General features: G+C 47.5%; 21 non-coding genes across 21 annotated transcripts; 10 read left to right on the top strand and 11 right to left on the bottom strand.

Moving 5' to 3' along the window:
- The first annotated feature begins 521 nt into the window (after window positions 1-521).
- Trnap-ugg (transfer RNA proline (anticodon UGG)) lies at window positions 522-593 on the top strand. Its single transcript has one exon. It is a non-coding gene; the product is annotated as a tRNA-Pro (tRNA).
- Window positions 594-3224: 2631 nt separating this feature from the next.
- Window positions 3225-3296, top strand: Trnas-uga (transfer RNA serine (anticodon UGA)). The gene has a single exon. It is a non-coding gene; the product is annotated as a tRNA-Ser (tRNA).
- A 999-nt stretch (window positions 3297-4295) lies between these two features.
- On the bottom strand, window positions 4296-4367 carry Trnaq-uug (transfer RNA glutamine (anticodon UUG)). Its single transcript has one exon. It is a non-coding gene; the product is annotated as a tRNA-Gln (tRNA).
- Window positions 4368-5425: 1058 nt separating this feature from the next.
- Window positions 5426-5497, top strand: Trnas-uga (transfer RNA serine (anticodon UGA)). Its single transcript has one exon. It is a non-coding gene; the product is annotated as a tRNA-Ser (tRNA).
- Window positions 5498-6497: 1000 nt separating this feature from the next.
- On the bottom strand, window positions 6498-6569 carry Trnaq-uug (transfer RNA glutamine (anticodon UUG)). Its single transcript has one exon. It is a non-coding gene; the product is annotated as a tRNA-Gln (tRNA).
- Window positions 6570-11083: 4514 nt separating this feature from the next.
- Window positions 11084-11155, bottom strand: Trnaq-uug (transfer RNA glutamine (anticodon UUG)). Its single transcript has one exon. It is a non-coding gene; the product is annotated as a tRNA-Gln (tRNA).
- Window positions 11156-12279: 1124 nt separating this feature from the next.
- Trnaq-uug (transfer RNA glutamine (anticodon UUG)) lies at window positions 12280-12351 on the bottom strand. The gene has a single exon. It is a non-coding gene; the product is annotated as a tRNA-Gln (tRNA).
- Window positions 12352-15609: 3258 nt separating this feature from the next.
- Window positions 15610-15681, top strand: Trnap-ugg (transfer RNA proline (anticodon UGG)). Its single transcript has one exon. It is a non-coding gene; the product is annotated as a tRNA-Pro (tRNA).
- Window positions 15682-16179: 498 nt separating this feature from the next.
- Trnaq-uug (transfer RNA glutamine (anticodon UUG)) lies at window positions 16180-16251 on the bottom strand. The gene has a single exon. It is a non-coding gene; the product is annotated as a tRNA-Gln (tRNA).
- A 1626-nt stretch (window positions 16252-17877) lies between these two features.
- Window positions 17878-17949, bottom strand: Trnaq-uug (transfer RNA glutamine (anticodon UUG)). The gene has a single exon. It is a non-coding gene; the product is annotated as a tRNA-Gln (tRNA).
- A 553-nt stretch (window positions 17950-18502) lies between these two features.
- Window positions 18503-18574, top strand: Trnap-ugg (transfer RNA proline (anticodon UGG)). Its single transcript has one exon. It is a non-coding gene; the product is annotated as a tRNA-Pro (tRNA).
- A 999-nt stretch (window positions 18575-19573) lies between these two features.
- Trnaq-uug (transfer RNA glutamine (anticodon UUG)) lies at window positions 19574-19645 on the bottom strand. Its single transcript has one exon. It is a non-coding gene; the product is annotated as a tRNA-Gln (tRNA).
- Window positions 19646-20200: 555 nt separating this feature from the next.
- Window positions 20201-20272, top strand: Trnap-ugg (transfer RNA proline (anticodon UGG)). The gene has a single exon. It is a non-coding gene; the product is annotated as a tRNA-Pro (tRNA).
- A 497-nt stretch (window positions 20273-20769) lies between these two features.
- Trnaq-uug (transfer RNA glutamine (anticodon UUG)) lies at window positions 20770-20841 on the bottom strand. Its single transcript has one exon. It is a non-coding gene; the product is annotated as a tRNA-Gln (tRNA).
- A 554-nt stretch (window positions 20842-21395) lies between these two features.
- Window positions 21396-21467, top strand: Trnap-ugg (transfer RNA proline (anticodon UGG)). Its single transcript has one exon. It is a non-coding gene; the product is annotated as a tRNA-Pro (tRNA).
- A 999-nt stretch (window positions 21468-22466) lies between these two features.
- On the bottom strand, window positions 22467-22538 carry Trnaq-uug (transfer RNA glutamine (anticodon UUG)). Its single transcript has one exon. It is a non-coding gene; the product is annotated as a tRNA-Gln (tRNA).
- Window positions 22539-23093: 555 nt separating this feature from the next.
- On the top strand, window positions 23094-23165 carry Trnap-ugg (transfer RNA proline (anticodon UGG)). The gene has a single exon. It is a non-coding gene; the product is annotated as a tRNA-Pro (tRNA).
- A 497-nt stretch (window positions 23166-23662) lies between these two features.
- Window positions 23663-23734, bottom strand: Trnaq-uug (transfer RNA glutamine (anticodon UUG)). Its single transcript has one exon. It is a non-coding gene; the product is annotated as a tRNA-Gln (tRNA).
- A 556-nt stretch (window positions 23735-24290) lies between these two features.
- Trnap-ugg (transfer RNA proline (anticodon UGG)) lies at window positions 24291-24362 on the top strand. Its single transcript has one exon. It is a non-coding gene; the product is annotated as a tRNA-Pro (tRNA).
- A 1695-nt stretch (window positions 24363-26057) lies between these two features.
- Trnaq-uug (transfer RNA glutamine (anticodon UUG)) lies at window positions 26058-26129 on the bottom strand. Its single transcript has one exon. It is a non-coding gene; the product is annotated as a tRNA-Gln (tRNA).
- A 555-nt stretch (window positions 26130-26684) lies between these two features.
- Window positions 26685-26756, top strand: Trnap-ugg (transfer RNA proline (anticodon UGG)). The gene has a single exon. It is a non-coding gene; the product is annotated as a tRNA-Pro (tRNA).
- The last annotated feature ends 198 nt before the right edge of the window (window positions 26757-26954 follow it).

Genomic DNA, 26954 nt, shown 5'->3' with positions numbered 1-26954 from the left:
ATGACATTAAACCTATAAGCTGCGATTATTACATGTAGCGTCCTCAGGAAGTGTTTGCGTGGCTAAGGAAGCAACCAAGTAGGCTGAAAGTGGAGGGAGCAACTTGGAATGTAGCGAGAATTCTTGCCAGTATTCGTACATGAAATTATGTCTAAGGGTCAGGAAATCAAAATCGCGGAACAGCCACTTTCGTATGGTGGATGCTTTGTGCTGGAAGCAGCCTAGCTATGAAAACAGCTATGGACACAGAGTACTGTCGAAAAGTGCGTGCTGTCACACAACGCTACGTAGTGGGCGGATGGTGCGTGACACGGTAACATTTGCACTTCACACGATCGACATACTGTCACACAACTCAAGCAGCTCTTTCAGCCTTCACATACACTGGCCCTCAGCACAGCTCATGTTGTTGGTGTCGGATTAAGAAACCTCTTTGAGAATATGGTCCATATTGGATGCTGCGACTAGCAAGTGCGGCAAGATCTCAGTAGGTGGCGGTGTGCACACCTGCTTTCTAGTGCGGCCTGTTGGTCTAGGGGTGTGATTCCTGCTTTGGGCGCTGGAGGTCCCGGGTTCAAATCCCGGACAGGCCCTACTTTTCACTTTCGCGACAACCAAGCACTACGATAAACTAGCGAGTCTCTGAAAGTAAGCCATGCAACAGGACAAACTTTATGTCGGGCCACCGGCCAATGATACTGGCAAGTGCGTCTTGTGGAAAGCAATCTACGAAGCAGGATTAAGCCGTGTTCGATTACTTATATCTATACCTAAAGACTGACACGTATAACGAATCTATTCGTTTCCTAAGAACTAGTACATCGCATGCACGTTTGTTAAATGCACGCGCATGCAGCACCCAAAACGGAGAGATACTGGGACCAGCAGCTGAGGTCGTCTTCTCGCAGTTGAACCCTTTACGTTCCGTTATTAATCCTAGTAGCAAAAGCATAAGCATTTGGAGCGTTCCCCATTCACGTGTGGACTGCTATTAAGGCGGTGTGCACACCTCCTTTCTTGTGCGGCCTGTTGATCTAGGGGTGTGATTCCTGCTTTGGGCGCTGGAGGTCACGGGTTCAAATCGCGAACGGGCCCTACTTTTCACTTTCGCGACAACCAAGCATTACGATAAACTAGCGAGTCTCTGAAAGTAAGCCATGCAACAGGACAAACTGCATGTCGGGCCACCGGCCAATGATACTGGCAAGTGCGTCTTGTGGAAAGCAATCTACGAAGCGGGATTAAGCCGTGTTCGATTACTTATATCTATACCTAAAGACTGACACGTATAACGAATCTATTCGTTTCCCAAGAACTAGTACATCGCATGCACGTTTGTTAAATGCACGCGCATGCAGCACCCAAAACGGAGAGATACTGGGACCAGCAGCTGAGGTCGTCTTCTCGCAGTTGAACCCTTTACGTTCCGTTATTAATCCTAGTAGCAAAAGCATAAGCATTTGGAGCGTTCCCCATTCACTTGTGGACTGCTATTAAGGCGGTGTGCATACCTGCTTTCTTTTGCGGCCTGTTGGTCTAGGGGTGTGAATCCTGCTTTGAGCGCTGGAGGTCCCGGGTTCAAATCCCGGACAGGCCCTACTTTTCACTTTCGCGACAACCAAGCACTACGATAAACTAGCGAGTCTCTGAAAGTAAGCCTTGCAGGAGGACAAACTGCATGTCGGGCCACCGGCCAATGATACTGGCAAGTGCGTCTTGTGGAAAGCAATCTACGAAGCAGGATTAAGCCGTGTTCGATTACTTATATCTATACCTAAAGACTGACACGTATAACGAATCTATTCGTTTCCCAAGAACTAGTACATCGCATGCACGTTTGTTAAATGCACGCGCATGCAGCACCCAAAACGGAGAGATACTGGGACCAGCAGCTGAGGTCGTCTTCTCGCAGTTGAACCCTTTACGTTCCGTTATTAATCCTAGTAGCAAAAGCATAAGCATTTGGAGCGTTCCCCATTCATGTGTGGACTGCTATTAACAATTTGCATTACAAGATCCTAGCTAAAATACTGGATATACAATTCCAACTACCAGCTCGTACAAATTTCTACAAACGATCGCAAAACACAGATTCAGGTTCCTCCGAGACTCGAACTCGGATCGCTGGATTCAAAGTCCAGACTGCTAACCATTACACCATGGAACCGCGTGCCCCTCGCGGACGTGAATTGAGCAGCATCATGACATTAAACCTATAAGCTGCGATTTATTACATGTAGCGTCCTCAGGAAGTGTTTGCGTGGCTAAGGAAGCAACCAAGTAGGCTGAAAGTGGAGGGAGCAACTTGGAATGTAGCGAGAATTCTTGCCAGTATTCGTACATGAAATTATGTCTAAGGGTCAGGAAATCAAAATCGCGGAACAGCCACTTTCGTACGGTGGATGCTTTGTGCTGGAAGCAGCCTAGCTATGAAAACAGCTATGGACACAGAGTACTGTCGAAAAGTGCGTGCTGTCACACAACGCTACGTAGTGGGCGGATGGTGCGTGACACGATAACATTTGCACTTCACATGATCGACATACTGTCACACAACTCAAGCAGCTCTTTCAGCCTTCACATACACTGGTCCTCAGCACAGCTCATGTTGTTGGTGTCGGATTAAGAAACCTCTTTGAGAATATGGTCCATATTGGATGCTGCGACCAGCAAGTGCGGCAAGATCTCAGTAGGTGGCGGTGTGCACACCTGCTTTCTTGTGCGGCCTGTTGGTCTAAGGGTGTGATTCCTGCTTTGAGCGCTGGAGGTCCCTGGTTCAAATCCCGGACAGGCCCTACTTTTCACTTTCGCGACAACCAAGCACTACGATAAACTAGCGAGTCTCTGAAAGTAAGCCATGCAACAGGACAAACTGCATGTCGGGCCACCGGCCAATGATATTGGCAAGTGCGTCTTGTGGAAACCAATCTACGAAGCAGGATTAAGCCGTGTTCTATTACTTATATCTATACCTAAAGACTGACACGTATAACGAATCTATTCGTTTCCCAAGAACTAGTACATCGCATGCACGTTTGTTAAATGCACGCGCATGCAGCACCCAAAACGGAGAGATACTGGGACCAGCAGCTGACGTCGTCTTCTCGCAGTTGAACCCTTTACGTTCCGTTATTAATCCTAGTAGCAAAAGCATAAGCATTTGGAGCGTTCCCCATTCACTTGTGGACTGCTATAAGGCGGTGTGCACACCTGCTTTCTTGTGCGGCCTGTTGGTCTAGGGGTGTGATTCCTGCTTTGAGCGCTGGAGGTCCCGGGTTCAAATCCCGGACAGGCCCTACTTTTCACTGTCGCGACAACCAAGCACTACGATAAACTAGCGAGTCTCTGAAAGTAAGCCATGCAACAGGACAAACTGCATGTCGGGCCACCGGCCAATGATACTGGCAAGTGCGTCTTGTGGAAAGCAATCTACGAAGCAGGATTAAGCCGTGTTCGATTACTTATATCTATACCTAAAGACTGACACGTATAACGATTCTATTCGTTTCCCAAGAACTAGTACATCGCATGCACGTTTGTTAAATGCACGCGCATGCAGCACCCAAAACGGAGAGATCCTGGACCCTCAGCTGAGGTCGTCTTCTCGCAGTTGCACCCCTTACGTTCCGTTATTAATCCTAGTAGCAAAAGCATAAGCATTTGGAGCGTTCCCCATTCACGTGTGGACTGCTATTAAGGCGGTGTGCACACCTCCTTTCTTGTGCGGCATGTTGGTCTAGGGGTATGATTCCTGCTTTGGGCGCTGGTGGTCCCGGGTTCATATCCCGGACAGGCCCTACTTTTCACTTTCGCGACAACCAAGCACTACGATAAACTAGCGAGTCTCTGAAAGTAAGCCATTCAACAGGACAAACTGCATGTCGGGCCACCGGCCAATGATACTGGCAAGTGCGTCTTGTGGAAAGCAATCTACGAAGCAGGATTAAGCCGTGTTCGATTACTTATATCTATACCTAAAGACTGACACGTATAAGGAATCAATTCGTTTCCCAAGAACTAGTACATCGCATGCACGTTTGTTAAATGCACGCGCATGCAGCACCCAAAACGGAGAGATACTGGGACCAGCAGCTGAGGTCGTCTTCTCGCAGTTGAACCCTTTACGTTCCGTTATTAATCCTAGTAGCAAAAGCATAAGCATTTGGAGCGTTCCCCATTCACGTGTGGACTGCTATTAACAATTTGCATTACATGATCCTAGCTAAAATTCTGGATATACAATTCCAACTACCAGCTCGTACACATTTCTAGAAACGATCGCAAAACACAGATTCAGGTTCCACCGAGACTCGATCTCGGATCGCTGGATTCAAAGTCCAGAGTGCTAACCATTACACCATGGAACCGGGTGCCCCTCGCGGCCTGGAATTGAGCAGCATCATGACATTAAACCTATAAGCTGCGATTTATTACATGTAGCGTCCTCAGGAAGTGTTTGCGTGGCTAAGGAAGCAACCAAGTAGGCTGAAAGTGGAGGGAGCAACTTGGAATGTAGCGAGAATTCTTGCCAGTATTCGTACATGAAATGATGTCTAAGGGTTAGGAAATCAAAATCGCGGAACAGCCACTTTCGTATGGTGGATGCTTTGTGCTGGAAGCAGCCTAGCTATGAAAACAGCTATGGACACAGAGTACTGTCGAAAAGTGCGTGCTGTCACACAACGCTACGTAGTGGGCGGATGGTGCGTGACACGATAACATTTGCACTTCACACGATCGACATACTGTCACACAACTCAAGCAGCTCTTTCAGCCTTCACATACACTGGTCCTCAGCACAGCTCATGTTGTTGGTGTCGGATTAAGAAACCTCTTTGAGAATATGGTCCATATTGGATGCTGCGACTAGCAAGTGCGGCAAGATCTCAGTAGGTGGCGGTGTGCACACCTGCTTTCTTGTGCGGCCTGTTGGTCTATGGGTGTGATTCCTGCTTTGGGCGCAGGAGGTCCCGGGTTCAAATCCCGGAAAGGCCCTATTTTTCACTTTCGCGACAACCAAGCACTACGATAAACTAGCGAGTCTCTGAAAGTAAGCCATGCAACAGGACAAACTGAATGTCGGGCCACTGGCCAATGATACTGGCAAGTGCGTCTTGTGGAAAGCAATCTACGAAGCAGGATTAAGCCGTGTTCGATTACTTATATCTATACCTAAAGACTGACACGTATAACGAATCTATTCGTCTCCCAAGAACTAGTACATCGCATGCGCGTTTGTTAAATGCACGCGCATGCAGCACCCAAAACGGAGAGATACTGGGACCAGCAGCTGAGGTCGTCTTCTCGCAGTTGAACCCTTTACGTTCCGTTATTAATCCTAGTAGCAAAAGCATAAGCATTTGGAGCGTTCCCCATTCACTTGTGGACTGCTATTAAGGCGGTGTGCACACCTGCTTTCTTGTGCGGCCTGTTGGTCTAGGGGTGTGATTCCTGCTTTGAGCGCTGGAGGTCCCGGGTTCAAATCCCGGACAGGCCATACTCTTCACTTTCGCGACAACCAAGCACTACGATAAACTAGCGAGTCTCTGAAAGTAAGCCATGCAACAGGACAAACTGCATGTCGGGCCACCGGCCAATGATACTGGCAAGTGCGTCTTGTGGAAAGCAATCTACGAAGCAGGATTAAGCCGTGTTCGATTACTTATATCTATACCTAAAGACTGACACGTATAACGAATCTATTCGTTTCCCAAGAACTAGTACATCGCATGCACGTTTGTTAAATGCACGCGCATGCAGCACCCAAAACGGAGAGATACTGGGACCAGCAGCTGAGGTCGTCTTCTCGCAGTTGAACCCTTTACGTTCCGTTATTAATCCTAGTAGCAAAAGCATAAGCATTTGGAGCGTTCCCCATTCACGTGTGGACTGCTATTAAGGCAGTGCGCACACCTCCTTTCTTGTGCGGCCTGTTGGTCTAGGGGTGTGATTCCTGTTTTGGGCGCTGGAGGTCCCGGGTTCAAATCCCGGACATGCCCTACTTTTCAGTTTCGCGACAACCAAGCACTACGATGAACTAGCGAGTCTCTGAAAGTAAGCCATGCAACAGGACAAACTGCATGTCGGGCCACCGGCCAATGATACTGGCAAGTGCGTCTTGTGGAAAGCAATCTACGAAGCAGGATTAAGCCGTGTTCGATTACTTGTAACTATACCTAAAGACTGACACGTATAACGAATCTATTCGTCTCCCAAGAACTAGTACATCGCATGCACGTTTGTTAAATGCACGCGCATGCAGCACCCAAAACGGAGAGATACTGGGACCAGCAGCTGAGGTCGTCTTCTCGCAGTTGAACCCTTTACGTTCCGTTATTAATCCTAGTAGCAAAAGCATAAGCATTTGGAGCGTTCCCCATTCACGTGTGGACTGCTATTAACAATTTGCATTACATGATCCTAGCTAAAATTCTGGATATACAATTCCAACTACCAGCTCGTACACATTTCTAGAAACGATCGCAAAACACAGATACAGGTTCCACCGAGACTCCAACTCGGATCGCTGGATTCAAAGTCCAGAGTGCTAACCATTACACCATGGAACCGGGTGCCCCTCGCGGACTGGAATTGAGTAGCATCATGACATTAAACCTATAAGCTGCGATTTATTACAGGAAGTGTTTGCGTGGCTAAGGAAGCAACCAAGTAGGCTGAAAGTGGAGGGAGCAACTTGGAATGTAGCGAGAATTCTTGCCAGTATTCGTACATGAAATTATGTCTAAGGGTCAGGAAATCAAAATCGCGGAACAGCCACTTTCGTATGGTGGATGCTTTGTGCTGGAAGCAGCCTAGCTATGAAAACAGCTATGGACACAGAGTACTGTCGAATGGTGCGTGCTGTAACACAACGCTACGTAGTGGGCGGATGGTGCGTGACACGATAACATTTGCACTTCACACGATCGACATACTGTCACACAACTCAGGCAGCTCTTTCAGCCTTCACATACACTGGTCCTCAGCACAGCTCATGTTGTTGGTGTCGGATTAAGAAACCTCTTTGAGAATATGGTCCATATTGGATGCTGCGACTAGCAAGTGCGGCAAGATCTCAGTAGGTGGCGGTGTGCACACCTGCTATCTTGTGCGGCCTGTTGGTCTAGGGGTGTGATTCCTGCTTTGGGCGCTGGAGGTCCCGGTTTCAAATCCCGGACAGGCCCTACTTTTCACTTTCGCGACAACCAAGCACTACGATAAACTAGCGAGTCTCTGAAAGTAAGCCATGCAACAGGACAAACTGCATGTCGGGCCACCGGCCAATGATACTGGCAAGTGCGTCTTGTGGAAAGCAATCTACGAAGCAGGATTAAGCCGTGTTCGATTATTTATATCTATACCTAAAGACTGACACGTATAACGAATCTATTCGTTTCCCAAGAACTAGTACATCGCATGCACGTTTGTTAAATGCACGCGCATGCAGAACCCAAAACGGAGAGATGCTGGGACCAGCAGCTGAGGTCGTCTTCTCGCAGTTGAACCCTTTACGTTCCGTTATTAATCCTAGTAGCAAAAGCATAAGCATTTGGAGCGTTCCCCATTCACGTGTGGACTGCTATTAAGGCGGTGTGCACACCTGCTTTCTTGTGCGGCCTGTTGGTCTAGGGGTGTGATTCCTGCTTTGAGCGCTGGAGGTCCCGAATTCAAATCCCGGACAGGCCCTACTTTTCACTTTCGCGACAACCAAGCATTACGATAAACTAGCGAATCTCTGAAAGTAAGCCATGCAACAGGACAAACTGCATGTCGGGCCACCGGCCAATGATACTGGCAAATGCGTCTGGTGGAAAGCAATCTACGAAGCAGGATTAAGCCGTGTTCGATTACTTATGTCTATACCTAAAGACTGACACGTATAACGATTCTATTCGTTTCCCAAGAACTAGTACGTCGCATGCACGTTTGTTAAATGCACGCGCATGCAGCACCCAAAACGGAGAGATACTGGGACCAGCAGCTGAGGTCGTTTTCTCGCAGTTGAACCCTTTACGTTCCGTTATTAATCCTAGTAGCAAAAGCATAAGCATTTGGAGCGTTCCCCATTCACGTGTGGACTGCTATTAACAATGTGCATTACATGATCCTAGCTAAAATTCTGGATATACAATTCCAACTACCAGCTCGTACACATTTCTAGAAACGATCGCAAAACACAGGTTCAGGTTCCACCGAGACTCGAACTCGGACCGCTGGATTTAAAGTCCAGACTGCTAACCATTACACCATGGAACCGGGTGCCTCTCGCGGACTGGAATTGAGCAGCATCATGACATTAAACCTATAAGCTGCGATTTATTACATGTAGCGTCCTCAGGAAGTGTTTGCGTGGCTAAGGAAGCAACCAAGTAGGCTGAAAGTGGAGGGAGCAACTTGGAATGTAGCGAGAATTCTTGCCAGTATTCGTACATGAAATGATGTCTAAGGGTCAGGAAATCAAAATCGCGGAACAGCCACTTTCGTATGGTGGATGCTTTGTGCTGGAAGCAGCCTAGCTATGAAAACAGCTATGGACACAGAGTACTGTCGAAAAGTGCGTGCTGTCACACAACGCTACGTAGTGGGCGGATGGTGCGTGACACGATAACATTTGCACTTCACACGATCGACATACTGTCACACAACTCAAGCAGTTCTTTCAGCCTTCACATACACTGGTCCTCAGCACAGCTCATGTTGTTGGTGTCGGATTACGAAACCTCTTTGAGAATATGGTCCATATTGGATGCTGCGACTAGCAAGTGCGGTTAGATATCAGTAGGTGGCGGGGTGCACACCTGCTTCCTTGTGCGGCCTGTTGGTCTAGGGATATGATTCCTGCTTTGGGTGCAGGAGGTCCCGGGTACAAATCCCGGAAAGGCCCTACTTTTCACTTTCGCGACAACCAAGCACTACGATAAACTAGCGAGTCTCTGAAAGTAAGCCATGCAACAGGACAAACTGCATGTCGGGCCACCGGCCAATGATACTGGCAAGTGCGTCTTGTGGAAAGCAATCTACGAAGCCGGATTAAGCCGTGTTCGATTACTTATATCTATACCTAAAGACTGACACGTATAACGAATCTATTCGTTTCCCAAGAACTAGTACATCGCATGCACGTTTGTTAAATGCACGCGCATGCAGCACCCAAAACGGAGAGATACTGGGACCAGCAGCTGAGGTCGTCTTCTCGCAGTTGAACCCTTTACGTTCCGTTATTATTCCTAGTAGCAAAGGCATAAGCATTTGGAGCGTTCCCCATTCACGTGTGGATTGCTATTAAGGCGGTGTGCACAACTGCTTTCTTGTGCGGCCTGTTGGTCTAGGGGTGTGATTCCTGCTTTGGGCGCCGGAGGTCCCGGCTTCAAATCCCGGACAGGGCCTACTTTTCACTTTCGCGATAACCAAGCACTACGATAAACTAGCGAGTCTCTGAAAGTAAGCCATGCAACAGGACAAACTGCATGTCGGGCCACCGGCCAATGATACTGGCAAGTGCGTCTTGTGGAAAGCAATCTACGAAGCATAATTAAGCCGTGTTCGATTACTTATATCTTTACCTAAAGACTGACACGTATAACGAATCTATTCGTTTCCCAAGAACTAGTACATCGCATGCACGTTTGTTAAATGCACGCGCATGCAACACCCAAAACGGAGAGATACTGGGACGCTCAGCTGAGGTCGTCTTCTCGCAGTTGAACCTCTTACGTTCTGTTATTAATCCTAGTAGCAAAAGCATAAGCATTTGGAGCGTTCCCCATTCACTTGTGGACTGCTATTAACAATTTGCATTACATGATCCTAGCTAAAATTCTGGATATACAATTCCAACTACCAGCTCGTACACATTTCTAGAAACAATCGCAAAACACAGGTTCAGGTTCCACTGAGACTCGAACTCGGATCGCTGGATTCAAAGTCCAGAGTGCTAACCATTACACCATGTAACCGGGTGCCCCTCGCGGCCTGGAATTGAGCAGCATCATGACATTAAACCTATAAGCTGCGATTTATTACATGTAGCGTCCTCAGGAAGTGTTTGCGTGGCTAAGGAAGCAACCAAGTAGGCTGAAAGTGGAGGGAGCAGCTTGGAATGTAGCGAGAATTCTTGCCAGTATTCGTACATGAAATGATGTCTAAGGGTCAGGAAATCAAAATCGCGGAACAGCCACTTTCGTATGGTGGATGCTTTGTGCTGGAAGCAGCCTAGCTATGAAAACAGCTATGGACACAGAGTACTGTCGAAAAGTGCGTGCTGTCACACAACGCTACGTAGTGGGCGGATGGTGCGTGACACGATAACATTTGCACTTCACACGATCGACATACTGTCACACAACTCAAGCAGCTCTTTCAGCCTTCACATACACTGGTCCTCAGCACAGCTCATGTTGTTGGTGTCGGATTACGAAACCTCTTTGAGAATATGGTCCATATTGGATGCTGCGACTAGCAAGTGCGGTTAGATAACAGTAGGTGGCGGGGTGCACACCTGCTTCCTTGTGCGGCCTGTTGGTCTAGGGATATGATTCCTGCTTTGGGTGCAGGAGGTCCTTGGGTACAAATCCCGGACAGGCCCTACTTTTCACTTTCGCAACAACCAAGCATTACGATAAACTAGCGAGTCTCTGAAAGTAAGCCATGCAACAGGACAAACTGCATGTCGGGCCACCGGCCAATGATACTGGCAAGTGCGTCTCGTGGAAAGCAATCTACGAAGCCGGATTAAGCCGTGTTCGATTACTTATATCTATACCTAAAGACTGACACGTATAACGAATCTATTCGTTTCCCAAGAACTAGTACATCGCATGCACGTTTGTTAAATGCACGCACATGCAGCACCCAAAACGGAGAGATACTGGGACAAGCAGCTGAGGTCGTCTTCTCGCAGTTGAACCCTTTACGTTCCGTTATTAATCCTAGTAGCAAAAGCATAAGCATTTGGAGCGTTCCCCTTTCACGTGTGGACTGCTATTAACAATTTGCATTACATAATCCTAGCTAAAATTCTGGATATACAATTCCAACTACCAGCTCGTACACATTTCTAGAAACGATCGCAAAACACAGATTCAGGTTCCACCGAGACTCGAACTCGGATCGCTGGATTCAAAGTCCAGAGTGCTAACCATTACACCATGAAACCGGGTGCCCTCGCGGACTGGAATTGAGCAGCATCATGACATTAAACCTATAAGCTGCGATTTATTACATGTAGCGTCCTCAGGAAGTGTTTGCGTGGCTAAGGAAGCAACCAAGTAGGCTGAAAGTGGAGGGAGCAACTTGGAATGTAGCGAGAATTCTTGCCAGTATTCGTACATGAAATGATGTCTAAGGGTCAGGTAATCAAAATCGCGGAACAGCCACTTTCGTATGGTGGATGATTTGTGCTGGAAGCAGCCTAGCTATGAAATAGCTATGGACACAGAGTACTGTCGAAAAGTGCGTGCTGTCACACAACGCTACGTAGTGGGCGGATGGTGCGTGACACGATAACATTTGCACTTCACACGATCGACATACTGTCACACAACTCAAGCAGCTCTTTCAGCCTTAACATACACTGGTCCTCAGCACAGCTCATGTTGTTGGTGTCGGATTAAGAAACCTCTTTGAGAATATGGTCCATATTGGATGCTGCAACTAGAAAGTGCGGCAAGATATCAGTAGGTGGCAGGGTGCACACCTGCCTCCTTGTGCGGCCTGTTGGTCTAGGGGTATGATTCCTGCTTTGGATGTAGAAGGTCCCGAGTTCAAATCCCGGCCAGGACCTACATTTCATTTTCGCGACAACCAAGCATTACGATAAACTAGCGAGTCTCTGAAAGTAAGCCATGCAACAGGACAAGCTGCATGTCGGGCCACCTGCCAATGATACTGCCAAATGCGTCTGGTGGAAAGCAATCTACGAAGCAGGATTAAGCCGTGTTCGATTACTTATATCTATACCTAAAGACTGACACCTATAACGATTCTATTCGTTTCCCAAGAACTAGTACGTCGCATGCACGTTTGTTAAATGCACGCGCATGCAGCACCCAAAACGGAGAGATACTGGGACCAGCAGCTGAGGTCGTCTACTCGCAGTTGAACCCTTTACGTTCCGTTATTAATCCTAGTAGCAAAAGCATAAGCATTTGGAGCGTTCCCCTTTCACGTGTGGACTGCTATTAACAATTTGCATTACATAATCCTAGCTAAAATTCTGGATATACAATTCCAACTACCAGCTCGTACACATTTCTAGAAACGATCGCAAAACACAGATTCAGGTTCCACCGAGACTCGAACTCGGATCGCTGGATTCAAAGTCCAGAGTGCTAACCATTACACCATGAAACCGGGTGCCCTCGCGGACTGGAATTGAGCAGCATCATGACATTAAACCTATAAGCTGCGATTTATTACATGTAGCGTCCTCAGGAAGTGTTTGCGTGGCTAAGGAAGCAACCAAGTAGGCTGAAAGTGGAGGGAGCAACTTGGAATGTAGCGAGAATTCTTGCCAGTATTCGTACATGAAATGATGTCTAAGGGTCAGGTAATCAAAATCGCGGAACAGCCACTTTCGTATGGTGGATGATTTGTGCTGGAAGCAGCCTAGCTATGAAATAGCTATGGACACAGAGTACTGTCGAAAAGTGCGTGCTGTCACACAACGCTACGTAGTGGGCGGATGGTGCGTGACACGATAACATTTGCACTTCACACGATCGACATACTGTCACACAACTCAAGCAGCTCTTTCAGCCTTAACATACACTGGTCCTCAGCACAGCTCATGTTGTTGGTGTCGGATTAAGAAACCTCTTTGAGAATATGGTCCATATTGGATGCAGCAACTAGAAAGTGCGGCAAGATATCAGTAGGTGGCAGGGTGCACACCTGCCTCCTTGTGCGGCCTGTTGGTCTAGGGGTATGATTCCTGCTTTGGATGTAGAAGGTCCCGGGTTCAAATCCCGGCCAGGACCTACATTTCACTTTCGCGACAACCAAGCATTACGATAAACTAGCGAGTCTCTGAAAGTAAGCCATGCAACAGGACAAGCTGCATGTCGGGCCACCTGCCAATGATACTGGCAAATGCGTCTGGTGGAAAGCAATCTACGAAGCAGGATTAAGCCGTGTTCGATTACTTATATCTATACCTAAAGACTGACACCTATAACGATTCTATTCGTTTCCCAAGAACTAGTACGTCGCATGCACGTTTGTTAAATGCACGCGCATGCAGCACCCAAAACGGAGAGATACTGGGACCAGCAGCTGAGGTCGTCTACTCGCAGTTGAACCCTTTGCGTTCCGTTATTAATCCTAGTAGCAAAAGCATAAGCATTTGGAGCGTTCCCCATTCACCTGTGGACTGCTATTAAGGCGGTGTGCACACCTGCTTTCTTGTGCGGCATGTTGGTCTAGGGGTATGATTCCTGCTTTGGGCGCTGGTGGTCCCGGGTTCAAATCACGGACAGGCCCTACGTTTCACTTTCGCGACAACCAAGCACTACGATAAACTAGCGAGTCTCTGAAATTAAGCCATGCAACAGGACAAACTGCATGTCGGGCCACCGGCCAATGATACTGGCAAGTGCGTCTTGTGGAAAGCAATCTACGAAGCAGGATTAAGCCGTGTTCGATTACTTATATCTATACCTAAAGACTGACACGTATAACGAATCTATTCGTTTCCCAAGAACTAGTACATCGCATGCACGTTTGTTAAATGCACGCGCATGCAGCACCCAAAACGGAGAGATACTGGGACCAGCAGCTGAGGTCGTCTTCTCGCAGTTGAACCCTTTACGTTCCGTTATTAATCCTAGTAGCAAAAGCATAAGCATTTGGAGCGTTCCCCATTCACGTGTGGACTGCTATTAACAATTTGCATTACATGATCCTAGCTAAAATTCTGGATATACAATTCCAACTACCAGCTCGTACACATTTCTAGAAACGATCGCAAAACACAGATTCAGGTTCCACCGAGACTCGATCTCGGATCGCTGGATTTAAAGTCGAGAGTGCTAACCATTACACCGTGGAACCGCGTGCCCCTCGCGGACTGGAATTGAGCAGCATCATGACATTAAACCTATAAGCTGCGATTTATTACATGTAGCGTCCTCAGGAAGTGTTTGCGTGGCTAAGGAAGCAACCAAGTAGGCTGAAAGTGGAGGGAGCAACTTGGAATGTAGCGAGAATTCTTGCCAGTATTCGTACATGAAATGATGTCTAAGGGTCAGGAAATCAAAATCGCGGAACAGCCACTTTCGTATGGTGGATGCTTTGTGTTGGAAGCAGCCTAGCTATGAAAACAGCTATGGACACAGAGTACTGTCGAAAAGTGCGTGCTGTCACACAACGCTACATAGTGGGCGGATGGTGCGTGACACGATAACATTTGCACTTCACACGATCGAAATACTGTCACATAACTCAAGCAGCTCTTTCAGCCTTCACATACACTGGTCCTCAGCACAGCTCATGTTGTTGGTGTCGGATTAAGAAACCTCTTTGAGAATATGGTACATATTGGATGCTGCGACTAGCAAGTGCGGCAAGATCTCAGTAGGTGGCGGTGTGCACACCTGCTTTCTTGTGCGGCCTGTTGGTCTAAGGGTGTGATTCCTGCTTTGGGCGCTGGAGGTCCCGGGTTCAAATCCCGGAAAGGCCCTATTTTTCACTTTCGCGACAACCAAGCACTACGATAAACTAGCGAGTCTCTGAAAGTAAGCCATGCAACAGGACAAACTGCATGTCGGGCCACCGGCCAATGATACTGGCAAGTGCGTCTTGTGGAAAGCAATCTACGAAGCAGGATTAAGCCGTGTTCGATTACTTATATCTATACCTAAAGACTGACACGTATAACGAATCTATTCGTTTCCCAAGAACTAGTACATCGCATGCACGTTTGTTAAATGCACGCGCATGCAGCACCCAAAACGGAGAGATACTGGGACCAGCAGCTGAGGTCGCCTTCTCGCAGTTGAACCCTTTACGTTCCGTTATTAATCCTAGTAGCAAAAGCATAAGCATTTGGAGCGTTCCCCATTCACTTGTGGACTGCTATTAAGGCGGTGTGCACACCTGCTTTCTTGTGCGGCATGTTGGTCTAGGGGTGTGATTCCTGCTTTGAGCGCTGGAGGTCCCGGGTTCAAATCTCGGACAGGCCATACTTTTCACTTTCGCGACAACCAAGCACTACGATAAACTAGCGAGTCTCTGAAAGTAAGCCATGCAACAGGACAAGCTGCATGTCGGGCCACCTGCCAATGATACTGGCAAATGCGTCTGGTGGAAAGCAATCTACGAAGCAGGATTAAGCCGTGTTCGATTACTTATATCTATCCCTAAAGACTGACACGTATAACGATTCTATTCGTTTCCCAAGAACTAGTACGTCGCATGCACGTTTGTTAAATGCACGCGCATGCAGCACCCAAAACGGAGAGATACTGGGACCAGCAGCTGAGGTCGTCTACTCGCAGTTGAACCCTTTACGTTCCGTTATTAATCATAGTAGCAAAAGCATAAGCATTTGGAGCGTTCCCCATTCACGTGTGGACTGCTATTAAGGCGGTGTGCACACCTCCTTTCTTGTGCGGCATGTTGGTCTAGGGGTATGATTCCTGCTTTGGGCGCTGGTGGTCCCGGGTTCAAATCCCGGACAGGCCCTACTTTTCACTTTCGCGACAACCAAGCACTACGATAAACTAGCGAGTCTCTGAAAGTAAGCCATTCAACAGGACAAACTGCATGTCGGGCCACCGGCCAATGATACTGGCAAGTGCGTCTTGTGGAAAGCAATCTACGAAGCAGGATTAAGCCGTGTTCGATTACTTATATCTATACCTAAAGACTGACACGTATAACGAATCTATTCGTTTCCCAAGAACTAGTACATCGCATGCACGTTTGTTAAATGCACGCGCATGCAGCACCCAAAACGGAGAGGTACTGGGACCAGCAGCTGAGGTCGTCTTCTCGCAGTTGAACCCTTTACGTTCCGTTATTAATCCTAGTAGCAAAAGCATAAGCATTTGGAGCGTTCCCCATTCACGTGTGGACTGCTATTAACAATTTGTATTACATGATCCTAGCTAAAATTCTGGATATACAATTCCAACTACCAGCTCGTACACATTTCTAGAAACGATCGCAAAACACAGATTCAGGTTCCACCGAGACTCGATCTCGGATCGCTGGATTCAAAGTCCAGAGTGCTAACCATTACACCATGGAACCGGGTGCCCCTCGCGGACTGGAATTGAGCAGCATCATGACATTAAACCTATAAGCTGCGATTTATTACATGTAGCGTCCTCAGGAAGTGTTTGCGTGGCTAAGGAAGCAACCAAGTAGGCTGAAAGTGGAGGGAGCAACTTGGAATGTAGCGAGAATTCTTGCCAGTATTCGTACATGAAATGATGTCTAAGGGTCAGGAAATCAAAATCGCGGAACAGCCACTTTCGTATGGTGGATGCTTTGTGCTGGAAGCAGCCTAGCTATGAAAACAGCTATGGACACAGAGTACTGTCGAAAAGTGCGTGCTGTCACACAACGCTACGTAGTGGGCGGATGGTGCGTGACACGATAACATTTGCACTTCACACGATCGACATACTGTCACACAACTCAAGCAGTTCTTTCAGCCTTCACATACACTGGTCCTCAGCACAGCTCATGTTGTTGGTGTCGGATTACGAAACCTCTTTGAGAATATGGTCCATATTGGATGCTGCGACTAGCAAGTGCGGTTAGATATCAGTAGGTGGCGGGGTGCACACCTGCTTCCTTGTGCGGCCTGTTGGTCTAGGGATATGATTCCTGCTTTGGGTGCAGGAGGTCCCGGGTACAAATCCCGGAAAGGCCCTACTTTTCACTTTCGCGACAACCAAGCATTACGATAAACTAGCGAGTCTCTGAAAGTAAGCCATGCAACAGGACAAACTGCATGTCGGGCCACCGGCCAATGATACTGGCAAGTGCGTCTTGTGGAAAGCAATCTACGAAGCCGGATTAAGCCGTGTTCGATTACTTATATCTATACCTAAAGACTGACACGTATAACGAATCTATTCGTTTCCCAAGAACTAGTACATCGCATGCACGTTTGTTAAATGCACGCGCATGCAGCACACAAAACGGAGAGATACTGGGACCAGCAGCTGAGGTCGTCTTCTCGCAGTTGAACCCTTTACGTTCCGTTATTATTCCTAGTAGCAAAGGCATAAGCATTTGGAGCGTTCCCCATTCACGTGTGGATTGCTATTAAGGCGGTGTGCACAACTGCTTTCTTGTGCGGCCTGTTGGTCTAGGGGTGTGATTTCTGCTTTGGGCGCCGGAGGTCCAGCTTCAAATCCCGGACAGGGCCTACTTTTCACTTTCGCGATAACCAAGCACTACGATAAACTAGCGAGTCTCTGAAAGTAAGCCATGCAACAGGACAAACTGCATGTCGGGCCACCGGCCAATGATACTGGCAAGTGCGTCTTGTGGAAAGCAATCTACGAAGCATAATTAAGCCGTGTTCGATTACTTATATCTTTACCTAAAGACTGACACGTATAACGAATCTATTCGTTTCCCAAGAACTAGTACATCGCATGCACGTTTGTTAAATGCACGCGCATGCAACACCCAAAACGGAGAGATACTGGGACCCTCAGCTGAGGTCGTCTTCTCGCAGTTGAACCTCTTACGTTCTGTTATTAATCCTAGTAGCAAAAGCATAAGCATTTGGAGCGTTCCCCATTCACTTGTGGACTGCTATTAACAATTTGCATTACATGATCCTAGCTAAAATTCTGGATATACAATTCCAACAACCAGCTCGTACACATTTCTAGAAACGATGCAAAACACAGATTCAGGTTCCACCGAGACTCGAACTCGGATCGCTGGATTCAAAATCCAGAGTGCTAACCATTACACCATGGAACCGGGTGCCCTCGCGGAGTTGAATTGAGCAGCATCATGACATTAAACCTATAAGCTGCAATTTATTACATGTAGCGTCCTCAGGAAGTGTTTGCGTGCTAATGATTCATCCAAGTAGGCTGAAAGTGGAGGGAGCAACTTGGAATGTAGCGAGAATTCTTGCCAGTATTCGTACATGAAATGATGTCTAAGGGTCAGGTAATCAAAATCGCGGAACAGCCACTTTCGTATGGTGGATGATTTGTGCTGGAAGCAGCCTAGCTATGAAATAGCTATGGACACAGAGTACTGTCGAAAAGTGCGTGCTGTCACACAACGCTACGCAGTGGGCGGATGGTGCGTGACACGATAACATTCGCACTTCACACGATCGACATACTGTCACACAACTCAAGCAGCTCTTTCAGCCTTCACATACACTGGTCCTCAGCACAGCTCATCTTGTTGGTGTCGGATTAAGAAACCTCTTTGAGAATATGGTACATATTGGACGCTGCAACTAGCAAGTGCGGCAAGATATCAATAGGTGGCGGGGTGCACATCTGTTTCCTTGTGTGGCCTGTTGGTCTAGGGGTATGATTCCTGCCTTGGGTGGAGGAGGTCCCGGGTTCAAATCCCGGGCAGGCCCTACTTTTCACTTTCGCGACAACCAAGCAGTACGATAAACTAGCGAGTCTCTGAAAGTAAGCCATGCAACAGGACAAGCTGCATGTCGGGCCACCTGCCAATGATACTGGCAAATGCGTCTTGTGGAAAGCAATCTACGAAGCAGGATTAAGCCGTGTTCGATTACTTATATCTATACCTAAAGACTGACACGTATAACGATTCTATTCGTTTCCCAAGAACCAGTACATCGCATGCACGCTTGTTAAATGCACGCGCATGCAGCACCCAAAACGGAGAGATACTGGGACCAGCAGCTGAGGTCGTCTTCTCGCAGTTGAACCCCTTACGTTCCGTTATTAATCCTAGTAGCAAAAGCATAAGCATTTGGAGCGTTCCCCATTCACGTGTGGACTGCTATTAAGGCGGTGTGCACACCTGCTTTCTTGTGCGGCATGTTGTTCTAGGGGTATGATTCCTGCTTTGGGCGCTGGAGGTCCCGGGTTCAAATCCCGGACAGGCCTACTTTTCACTTTCGTGACAAATAAGCACTACGATAAACTAGCGAGTCTCTGAAAGTAAGCCATGCAACAGGACAAACTGCATGTCGGGCCACCGGCCAATGATACTGGCAAGTGCGTCTTGTGGAAAGCAATCTACGAAGCAGGATTAAGCCGTGTTCGATTACTTATGTCTATACCTAAAGACTGACACGTATAACGAATCTATTCGTTTCCCAAGAACTAGTACATCGCATGCACGTTTGTTAAATGCACGCGCATGCAGCACCCAAAACGGAGAGATACTGGGACCCTCAGCTGAGGTCGTCTAATCGCAGTTGAACCCCTTACGTTCCGTTATTAATCCTAGTAGCAAAAGCATAAGCATTTGGAGCGTTCCCCATTCACGTGTGGACTGCTATTAACAATTTGCATTACATGATCCTAGCTAAAATTCTGGATATACAATTCCAACAACCAGCTCGTACACATTTCTAGAAACGATCGCAAAACACAGATTCAGGTTCCACCGAGACTCGAACTCTGATCGCTGGATTCAAAGTCCAGAGTGCTAACCATTACATCATGGAACCGGGTGCCCCTCGCGGACCGGAATTGAGCAGCATCATGACATTAAACCTATAAGCTGCGATTTATTACATGTAGCGTCCTCAGGAAGTGTTTGCGTGCTAATGAAGCATCCAAGTAGGCTGAAAGTGGAGGGAGCAACTTGGAATGTAGCGAGAATTCTTGCCAGTATTCGTACATGAAATGATGTCTAAGGGTCAGGTAATCAAAATCGCGGAACAGCCACTTTCGAATGGTGGATGCTTTGTGCTGGAAGCAGCCTAGCTATGAAAACAGCTATGGACACAGAGTACTGTCGAAAAGTGCGTGCTGTCACACAACGCTACGTAGTGGGCGGATGGTGCGTGACACGATAACATTTGCACTTCACACGATCGACATACTGTCACACAACTGAAGCAGCTCTTTCAGCCTTCACATACACTCGTCCTCAGCACAGCTCATGTTGTTGGTGTCGGATTAAGAAACCTCTTTGAGAATATGGTCCATATTGGATGCTGCAACTAGCAAGTGCGGCAAGATATCAGTAGGTGGCGGGGTGCACACCTGCTTCGTTGTGCGGCCTGTTGGTCTAGGGGTATGATTCCTGCTTTGGGTGCAGGAGGTGCCGGGTTCAAATCCCGGACAGGCCCTACTTTTCACTTTCGCGACAACCAAGCATTACGATAAACTAGCGAGTCTCTGAAAGTAAGCTATGCAATAGGACAAACTGCATGTCGGACCACCGGCCAATGATACTGGGAAGTGCGTCTTGTGGAAAGCAATCTACGAAGCAGGATTAAGCCGTGTTCGATTACTTATATCTATACCTAAAGACTGACACGTATAACGAATCTATTCGTTTCCCAAGAACTAGTACATCGCATGCACGTTTGTTAAATGCACGCGCATGCAGCACCCAAAACGGAGAGATACTGGGACCAGCAGCTGAGGTCGTCTTCTCACAGTTGAACCCTTTGCGTTCAGTTATTAATCCTAGTAGCAAAAGCATAAGCATTTGGAGCGTTCCCCATTCACGTGTGGACTGCTATTAACAATTTGCATTACATGATCCTAGCTAAAATTCTGGTTATACAATTCCAACTACCAGCTCGTACACATTTCTAGAAACGATCGCAAAACACAGATCAGGTTCCACCGAGACTCGAACTCGGATCGCTGGATTCAAAGTCCAGAGTGCTAACCATTACACCATGGGACCGGGTGCCCCTCGCGGACTGGAATTGAGCAGCATCATGACATTAAACCTATAAGCTGCGATTTATTACATGTAGCGTCCTCAGGAAGTGTTTGCGTGCTAATGAAGCATCCAAGTAGGCTGAAAGTGGAGGGAGCAACTTGGAATGTAGCGAGAATTCTTGCCAGTATTCGTACATGAAATGATGTCTAAGGGTCCGGAAATCAAAATCGCGGAACAGCCACTTTCGTAAGGTGGATGATTTGTGCTGGAAGCAGCCTAGCTATGAAATAGCTATGGACACAGAGTACTGTCGAAAAGTGCGTGCTGTCACACAACGCTACGCAGTGGGCGGATGGTGCGTGACACGATAACATTTGCACTTCACACGATCGACATACTGTCACACAACTCAAGCAGCTCTTTCAGCCTTCACATACACTGGTCCTCAGCACAGCTCATCTTGTTGGTGTCGGATTAAGAAACCTCTTTGAGAATATGGTACATATTGGACGCTGCAACTAGCAAGTGCGGCAAGATATCAATAGGTGGCGGGGTGCACACCTGTTTCCTTGTGCGGCCTGTTGGTCTAGGGGTATGATTCCTGCCTTGGGTGGAGGAGGTCCCGGGTTCAAATCCCGGGCAGGCCCTACTTTTCACTTTCGCGACAACCAAGCAGTACGATAAACTAGCGAGTCTCTGAAAGTAAGCCATGCAACAGGACAAGCTGCATGTCGGGCCACCTGCCAATGATACTGGCAAATGCGTCTTGTGGAAAGCAATCTACGAAGCAGGATTAAGCCGTGTTCGATTACTTATATCTATACCTAAAGACTGACACGTATAACGATTCTATTCGTTTCCCAAGAACCAGTACATCGCATGCACGCTTGTTAAATGCACGCGCATGCAGCACCCAAAACGGAGAGATACTGGGACCAGCAGCTGAGGTCGTCTTCTCGCAGTTGAACCCCTTACGTTCCGTTATTAATCCTAGTAGCAAAAGCATAAGCATTTGGAGCGTTCCCCATTCACGTGTGGACTGCTATTAAGGCGGTGTGCACACCTGCTTTCTTGTGCGGCATGTTGTTCTAGGGGTATGATTCCTGCTTTGGGCGCTGGAGGTCCCGGGTTCAAATCCCGGACAGGCCTACTTTTCACTTTCGTGACAAATAAGCACTACGATAAACTAGCGAGTCTCTGAAAGTAAACCATGCAACAGGACAAACTGCATGTCGGGCCACCGGCCAATGATACTGGCAAGTGCGTCTTGTGGAAAGCAATCTACGAAGCAGGATTAAGCCGTGTTCGATTACTTATATCTATACCTAAAGACTGACACGTATAACGAATCTATTCGTTTCCCAAGAACTAGTACATCGCATGCACGTTTGTTAAATGCACGCGCATGCAGCACCCAAAACGGAGAGATACTGGGACCCTCAGCTGAGGTCGTCTAATCGCAGTTGAACCCCTTACGTTCCGTTATTAATCCTAGTAGCAAAAGCATAAGCATTTGGAGCGTTCCCCATTCACGTGTGGACTGCTATTAACAATTTGCATTACATGATCCTAGCTAAAATTCTGGATATACAATTCCAACAACCAGCTCGTACACATTTCTAGAAACGATCGCAAAACACAGATTCAGGTTCCACCGAGACTCGAACTCTGATCGCTGGATTCAAAGTCCAGAGTGCTAACCATTACATCATGGAACCGGGTGCCCCTCGCGGACCGGAATTGAGCAGCATCATGACATTAAACCTATAAGCTGCGATTTATTACATGTAGCGTCCTCAGGAAGTGTTTGCGTGCTAATGAAGCATCCAAGTAGGCTGAAAGTGGAGGGAGCAACTTGGAATGTAGCGAGAATTCTTGCCAGTATTCGTACATGAAATGATGTCTAAGGGTCAGGTAATCAAAATCGCGGAACAGCCACTTTCGAATGGTGGATGCTTTGTGCTGGAAGCAGCCTAGCTATGAAAACAGCTATGGACACAGAGTACTGTCGAAAAGTGCGTGCTGTCACACAACGCTACGTAGTGGGCGGATGGTGCGTGACACGATAACATTTCCACTTCACACGATCGACATACTGTCACACAACTGAAGCAGCTCTTTCAGCCTTCACATACACTGGTCCTCAGCACAGCTCATGTTGTTGGTGTCGGATTAAGAAACCTCTTTGAGAATATGGTCCATATTGGATGCTGCAACTAGCAAGTGCGGCAAGATATCAGTAGGTGGCGGGGTGCACACCTGCTTCGTTGTGCGGCCTGTTGGTCTAGGGGTATGATTCCTGCTTTGGGTGCAGGAGGTGCCGGGTTCAAATCCCGGACAGGCCCTACTTTTCACTTTCGCGACAACCAAGCATTACGATAAACTAGCGAGTCTCTGAAAGTAAGCTATGCAATAGGACAAACTGCATGTCGGACCACCGGCCAATGATACTGGCAAGTGCGTCTTGTGGAAAGCAATCTACGAAGCAGGATTAAGCCGTGTTCGATTACTTATATCTATACCTAAAGACTGACACGTATAACGAATCTATTCGTTTCCCAAGAACTAGTACATCGCATGCACGTTTGTTAAATGCACGCGCATGCAGCACCCAAAACGGAGAGATACTGGGACCAGCAGCTGAGGTCGTCTTCTCACAGTTGAACCCTTTGCGTTCAGTTATTAATCCTAGTAGCAAAAGCATAAGCATTTGGAGCGTTCCCCATTCACGTGTGGACTGCTATTAACAATTTGCATTACATGATCCTAGCTAAAATTCTGGTTATACAATTCCAACTACCAGCTCGTACACATTTCTAGAAACGATCGCAAAACACAGATCAGGTTCCACCGAGACTCGAACTCGGATCGCTGGATTCAAAGTCCAGAGTGCTAACCATTACACCATGGGACCGGGTGCCCCTCGCGGACTGGAATTGAGCAGCATCATGACATTAAACCTATAAGCTGCGATTTATTACATGTAGCGTCCTCAGGAAGTGTTTGCGTGCTAATGAAGCATCCAAGTAGGCTGAAAGTGGAGGGAGCAACTTGGAATGTAGCGAGAATTCTTGCCAGTATTCGTACATGAAATGATGTCTAAGGGTCAGGAAATCAAAATCGCGGAACAGCCACTTTCGTATGGTGGATGCTTTGTGCTGGAAGCAGCCTAGCTATTAAAACCGGTATGGACACAGAGTACTATCGAAAAGTGCGTGCAGTCACACAACGCTACGTAGTGGGCGGATGGTGCGTGACACGATAACATTTGCACTTCACACGATCGACATACTGTCACACAACTGAAGCAGCTCTTTCAGCCTTCACATACACTGGTCCTCAGCACAGCTCATGTTGTTGGTGTCGGATTAAGAAACCTCTTTTGAGAATATGGTCCATATTGGATGCTGCGACTAGCAAGTGCGGCAAGATATCAGTAGGTGGCGGGGTGCACACCTGCTTCGTTGTGCGGCCTGTTGGTCTAGGGGTATGATTCCTGCTTTGGGTGCAGGAGGTCCCGGGTTCAAATCCCGGACAGGCCCTACTTTTCACTTCCGCGACAACCAAGCACTACGATAAACTAGCGAGTCTCTGAAAGTAAGCCATGCAACAGGACAAACTGCATGTCGGGCCACCGGCCAATGATACTGGCAAGTGCGTCTTGTGGAAAGCAATCTACGAAGCAGGATTAAGCCGTGTTCGATTACTTATATCTATACCTAAAGACTGACACGTATAACGAATCTATTCGTTTCCCAAGAACTAGTACATCGCATGCACGTTTGTTAAATGCACGCGCATGCAGCACCCAAAACGGAGAGATACTGGGACCAGCAGCTGAGGTCGTCTTCTCACAGTTGAACCCTTTACGTTCAGTTATTAATCCTAGTAGCAAAAGCATAAGCATTTGGAGCGTTCCCCATTCACGTGTGGACTGCTATTAACAATTTGCATTACATGATCCTAGCTAAAATTCTGGTTATACAATTCCAACTACCAGCTCGTACACATTTCTAGGAACGATCGCAAAAAACAGAGTCAGTTTCCACCGAGACTCGAACTCGGATTGCTGGATTCAAAGTCCGGAATGCTAAACATTACACCAAGGAACCGGGTGCCCCTAGCGGACTTACATTGAGCAGCGTCATGACATTAAACCTATAAGCTGCGATTTATTACATGTAGCGTCCTCAGGAAGTGTTTGCGTGCTAATGAATCATCCAAGTAGGCTGAAAGTGGAGGGAGCAACTTGGAATGTAGCGAGAATTCTTGCCATCATTCGTACATGAAATGATGTCTAAGGGTCAGGAAATCAAAATCGCGGAACAGCCACTTTCGTATGGTGGATGCTTTGTGCTGGAAGCAGCCTAGCTATGAAAACAGCTATGGACACAGAGTACTGTCGAAAAGTGCGTGCTGTCACACAACGCTACGTAGTGGGCGGATGGTGCGTGACACGATAACATTTGCACTTCACACGATCGACATACTGTCACACAACTCAAGCAGCTCTTTCAGCCTTCACATACACTGGCCCTCAGCACAGCTCATGTTGTTGGTGTTGGATTAAGAAACCTCTTTGAGAATATGGTCCATATTGGATGCTGTGACTAGCAAGTGCGGCAAGATATCAGTAGGTGGCGGGGTGCACACCTGCTTCGTTGTGCGGCCTGTTGGTCTAGAGGTATGATTTATGCTTTGTGTGCAGGAGGTCCCGGTTTCAAATCCCGGACAGGCCCTACTTTTCACTTTCGCGACAACCAAGCATTACGATAAACTAGCGAGTCTCTGAAAGTAAGCCATGCAACAGGACAAACTGCATGTTGGGCCACCGGCCAATGATACTGGCAAGTGCGTCTTGTGGAAAGCAATCTACGAAGCAGGATTAAGCCGTGTTCGATTACTTATATCTATACCTAAAGACTGACACGTATAACGATTCTATTCGTTTCCCAAGAACTAGTACATCGCATGCACGTTTGTTAAATGCACGCGCATGCAGCACCCAAAACGGAGAGATACTGGGACGCTCGGCTGAGGTCGTCTTCTCGCAGTTGAACCCCTTACGTTCCGTTATTAATCCTAGTAGCAAAAACATAAGCATTTGGAGCGTTCCCCATTCACGTGTGGACTGCTATTAACAATTTGCATTACATGATACTAGCTAAAATTCTGGATATACAATTCCAACTACCAGCTCGTCAACATTTCTAGAAACGATCGCAAAACACAGATTCAGGTTCCACCGAGACTCGAACTCGGATCGCTGGATTCAAAGTCCAGAGTGCTAACCATTACACCATGGGACCGGGTGCCCCTCGCGGACTGGAATTGAGCAGCATCATGACATTAAACCTATAAGCTGCGATTTATTACATGTAGCGTCCTCAGGAAGTGTTTGCGTGCTAATGAAGCATCCAAGTAGGCTGAAAGTGGAGGGAGCAACTTGGAATGTAGCGAGAATTCTTGCCAGTATTCGTACATGAAATGATGTCTAAGGGTCAGGAAATCAAAATCGCGGAACAGCCACTTTCGTATGGTGGATGCTTTGTGCTGGAAGCAGCCTAGCTATGAAAACCGGTATGGACACAGAGTACTATCGAAAAGTGCGTGCAGTCACACAACGCTACGTAGTGGGCGGATGGTGCGTGACACGATAACATTTGCACTTCACACGATCGACATACTGTCACACAACTGAAGCAGCTCTTTCAGCCTTCACATACACTGGTCCTCAGCACAGCTCATGTTGTTGGTGTCGGATTAAGAAACCTCTTTGAGAATATGGTCCATATTGGATGCTGCGACTAGCAAGTGCGGCAAGATATCAGTAGGTGGCGGGGTGCACACCTGCTTCGTTGTGCGGCCTGTTGGTCTAGGGGTATGATTCCTGCTTTGGGTGCAGGAGGTCCCGGGTTCAAATCCCGGACAGGCCCTACTTTTCACTTCCGCGACAACCAAGCACTACGATAAACTAGCGAGTCTCTGAAAGTAAGCCATGCAACAGGACAAACTGCATGTCGGGCCACCGGCCAATGATACTGGCAAGTGCGTCTTGTGGAAAGCAATCTACGAAGCAGGATTAAGCCGTGTTCGATTACTTATATCTATACCTAAAGACTGACACGTATAAC

The sequence above is a fragment of the Schistocerca gregaria genome, chromosome 2 (assembly GCF_023897955.1).
Source record: "Schistocerca gregaria isolate iqSchGreg1 chromosome 2, iqSchGreg1.2, whole genome shotgun sequence".
NCBI lineage: Eukaryota > Metazoa > Arthropoda > Insecta > Orthoptera > Acrididae > Schistocerca > Schistocerca gregaria.
This window is presented reverse-complemented; position numbering and strand designations above follow the sequence as displayed.